This window comes from Silene latifolia, chromosome 7, assembly GCF_048544455.1.
Source record: "Silene latifolia isolate original U9 population chromosome 7, ASM4854445v1, whole genome shotgun sequence".
NCBI classification, from domain to species: Eukaryota; Viridiplantae; Streptophyta; class Magnoliopsida; order Caryophyllales; family Caryophyllaceae; genus Silene; species Silene latifolia.
The window spans coordinates 94,797,529-94,802,450 of NC_133532.1; positions in this window are offsets into that span (position 1 = coordinate 94,797,529).

Genomic DNA, 4,922 nt, shown 5'->3' on the forward strand with positions numbered 1-4,922 from the left:
TAGACTCTCGCACTTGCATAATTGATCTCCCTCAAGAATAATACAAGTGATCCCAAGACTCAATTTCCGTAAATTGATAAGCCAACTGTTTAGCTAATTCTTCCGTAAGAACTCTTGGTCGATAGATTTCCGTAAATCCTATCTATAGTCCACCATAGTCACAGGATCATACGAGTGACCATAGTGTTGAGATAAAATAAGTCAATCAGTTCCAACTTACCCGACGTAGAAGGGGTCATATTATGCCTACCGACGAAGAAGGGACTCATTGGAGTTTGACCTATAAAGACCGTTCTCAATTTTGGTTTATACGAGGAAGATCCCATCAAATAAATTGTAATTCATATTAAGTGAACGAATAACTAGCGTCTGCGTGAATGAATTAATTTGGGTGATGGCTTAAAAATCGTGTGACATGAGAATGTCAAAGAAAACTAACTCGTGACCTCTATATGTGTCAGTTTTCATGCAATAATTAGGTGGTTTGGTTTTTAGGCGGAATATGATGCATATTATCGTTACGAAAAAAAATATAAAAGAATGCAATACGTAAATAAAAATTCCTAGTGTGTGTGGACAGCGGGCCGCCCACGGGGGCGCTTGGTGAGAAACGAAACAAGCGTTTGCATTTTTGTAAGGAGTCGCCACCAATTTTTATGGGAAATTAGAACCGTTCGAATACCTCGCGTCATGTCAAGACACAAAGTAGAGACATGAACACTAAGCAATCGTTACCCTTAGCATTCTATGTCTAGAATGACTCTCGTGGATGCCAATGAACACGGGTGCTCACGGAGATCCGGGTAAGGGTGAGGGTACATATTAGGAAGCTCTTTTGATCGAACACCTAATCCCGCCCGCCTCGATAGCGGCCTCTACTAATGATTAGGGAAGTTATTCGTACTCGATATATAAATCGATTGTATGCATGCAATGCAACATCCATTGTTTTAATCCTAGCATGTGAGAATTAGACTAAGTCGGTTGACACGTAATTAGCAAACAATTGGGGTCGAAGTAGGAATTAATACTCAATTTACATGTGAAAACATACAAACGAAAGAAATACAATAAACATAAATTACAATAATGGAAATTACAATAATTACAATGGGAAAGGCGATTTATGTCGAAAATACCTCTAAAACGGATGATTTGAGAAAAAGAAATAAAAGAAAGAAAGAATAAAATTAACGAACAGGAATTAGTGATATTACGGATATTAGTTAGTTAATATGTAAACTAAACTAGGTCAAGGCGAAACGGAGTTCGGGGACAAAATTCATCTGAACAGTAGCGCAGAGAGATCGCCCTCGGAAGAGCGCGGCGATTCTTTGCGTCTTTCCAAGGGTGAGTTCGGCCGTAGTTTTAACCGCAAATCGTTAATGTTAATTGGTAAATTTGACGATTGATTAGATAATTGACTCGGATGGAAGTGATTTAACAGGTTAATTACATATGAATGAGTCATAAAAACAGTAAAATACGAATAAGACGGAATTAAACGGATTAATTACATGAAGGAACGATGTTAATGAATGAGTTCTCTATTAAAATTAATTGACTAACATTAGATATGATGACGAATTAACAACGAATATGGAATGAACATATGGAAATTATATCAATGACGAATCTCAGAAACCCAATATGAACAAATTGAACTTCTAAAATCCGGATTTGAATATTAATAACGAAAACCCGCAAATATTGATTATTTAGGATTTAAGTCGGACTTATGATGATTAAACAAGTTGATGAATGATGAATAAATTATATATGATTATTAAATTATCATGTGAGCGAATTAAAGAACAAATATGCGAAAACAAACAAGAAAGACGAATTATAGAAGAAGAAGAAGAAAAGAAGCGAGAATCTGCGGCGGCCCTCACGAAGAGACGCAGCGAGAATCTGCGCTCCTTCGAAGAGGCGCAGCGATTCTTTGCGTCTTTTCTCGACGTCTGTCTACTGGAAATCCGCAAAAACAGGTTTTAAAGCACGGTTTTAGAAATCGATTTTAACGGTGTTTTCGACATAAATCTTACAATGGTGATACGAAAATTAAATACAATAAATAAAAGAGAGAATATACACCCTCAGACTTACATGTTGACGGAACGAGATGAACTAAGAAAATCGACTAGTGAATGCTCGACGCGAATGCAAAGAGAGTGCCCTCGTAAGAGGAAAACGATTGATTAATTAAGATTGATTGAGTGTAGTTGGTCAAATTGGTCGGTCATGCAACGAAGAGGCTGGTACCCGGAAAGATCCGAGCTTACGTGGTCGGAAGTCCAAGCACGTAGGCGCCAATTAGTAAGAACGAAGTCTAGAATGCAAAGGGAGAAGAGAAGGGCGGACACTCGCGTGAGAAATATGAGGAACGAAAGCTCCTATTTATACTAATCACGTGAAGGAATAGGGTTTCGGAGACTCTTTGGGAGTGAATCTCGGAAAGATATAAAAAAGATACGTAAATCATGCAAAGAAGGGCACTGGGAAGAGGCGCGGCCCACTGCGTCCCTTGGAAGAGGCGCAGCGCCTGCTGCGTCTGTTCTCAGGAGGTTTCCTCCTGCTGAAGAAAGATTTCCGTGTTTGAGTTATGGTAGGACGGAAATAATTCGATTATCTTTTGAATATTACGGGATATTATTTGCCAAAAGATAAAATTTATGAAATATGGAATAGAAATATCCTAACATTCCGAACATTCGACTCGGGATTTAACGGCTATCGAAAAATGGAGACGGTTTTTGACCGGACTCAATGTACTCTAATTACTGCCAAAACGACCGTATCAGGACGTAGATGACAACTAAGAGGTCGACGTTAATATTTGAGCAAACACTTGACGATAATCTTACGAATTGTCACAAATCGTTCCGCGGATCAAACATGCGGCCCAATCATCACCGGGTGGTTTGCGGGAGGTGCGAAAATGAGGTGTCTGAGAGCCCCCACTTTGACCGAGGCTTGGACAAGGCGAAAGTCAAAGTATAGCCATCAGGTCAATCGAAGATTACAATTTGACGACTATGGCGACGCGAGGCGGCTCAAGGGGTCTGAGCCAAGGACCTGTCGTCGAGAACATTTTAGAGTCTGTCGACTATCGGGGAGGGTCGTTTAAAGTCCATTAGACTACGTAAGGAGGCTCGCCAGCCATAAGAAGAGACCATACCTGGGACTTCTTCTCGAGATGCTTTCGGAGTTGCGTAGGAGCTACGGTTTGAGCTTAGGAGCTAAGGGTAAGACCTAAAAGTTATATAAAGATTGGTGCTAGGGTGTGGGACCCTAAAGGAAAGCATTGACGGGAAGGAGGTCAAATATGAATTCAACCTAGAGGTAACTAAGTTTCGGGTATAGGAACTTCTGGAGAACGACACCCTGTCGGACTCCGCGGGGAAACAGGAAATATTGAAAGCAGCAGGACGTCGGTAGAAACTGCTGGGGAAAATCCGCTTGCGACGGTCTCAAACGAACTCTGGCAAAACTTGAGGTTGAATCTGCTTGCGTCGGTCTCAAGCGAACTCTTGTCGGGGAATATATTGACAACTAGGAACATCTTGATCGTCGTGGGAGAAATCTTGAGTGAGCAGTACTGCAAAATACTACTGCGCCGGACAAAATAGATTGAGCAATACTGCAAAATACTGCTGCGCGGGATAAAATGAATTTGGACAATACTGCAAAATACTGTCGCGTAGGATAAAACGCGGGCCGGAACGAAAGAAAATCGTTGAAACGGACCAAAAGAATATAATAGCGTTGAAGAAGAGGCGCACCAAAGATGGGCCCACTAATAACGAACTCATAACGAATTTTTGAAAATTCGTATGGAGGGAACACAAGGAAGAGGCGCAGCAAGAGCTGCGTCCCTTGGAAGAGGCGCAGCACCTGCTGCGTCTTTTCCCCAAATTGGCAATTTCCGCGTAAAAACGCGAAATCAGAAGGTTTATTTTCATTATTTCGAAATACATTTCCTTCAATTTCTCTCTCAAATCTTCACCATTTCCGTCGAGGTTGGATTCAAAAGCTTGCTTTAAACATGACTAATCGAGGTACGTGTCTTAATCTTGCATTAATCATCCGTATTTGTCGAATTTTGAGCCGCAAGAACTAGGGTTTTCGACCCTTTGGATCGAAAATTTGGGGCTTTTCCCCCGAATGAATTTGCTTTGCCAAATTGATGCTAGAAATGGATAGTAGGCAATGTTAGGAACATAACCATGTATTTACTTTGAATTTTGATCGAGTTTTGAGCCCTCGAGCGAATTTTGAGACGGTTTTACAGCTGAACCGCAAATTGCTTCGAAAATAGCCTTAGGATGGTCCATTGGCGACGAAATTTGATATTTGGGATCCTTGGATGATGGGTAAACTTCCTGTCATCTCGAAATTTTGGTTTGTGACAACCTTTCAGGGCACCTTTCTAGGGCATAATCGCCGTTATAACGAAATGCTGCCGAATTTTCGACTCGAACCCGGAACCAGGCCTTGACTTGGACTTGATTTGACCCAATTTATCATATGAATGATTGGGTTGGCGGGAATATGACCAAAGATGGCCAGAAAAGACAGTTTTCAGGGCTCTGGAGGCTCGAAAACTTCTTAATCAAAGGCTTGTCGTCACGTGACGCGGCCTAAATTTACTTTAATATTGCAGGTGATGAGGCTTCTACTTCTGGGAGGACTCCCATGGAGGTAGACGCCAGTGCGGTTGAGGAGGCTTTGGAGCAGGCTTTCACCGATGCGGTGATGGCCACTGGAGACGAGGCACACGAGGAGGCGGAGGAGGAGGAGGCCCCGAGACGGGCCAACGTCAGGCGAGGAGGTCGTCAGCTGAGGGGAGCTCCTGCGTGGGCTGAGAATTGGGAGAGTAGGCACCTCGTGTGGGGTCTGCGAGAGGGTCACCCGTCCCT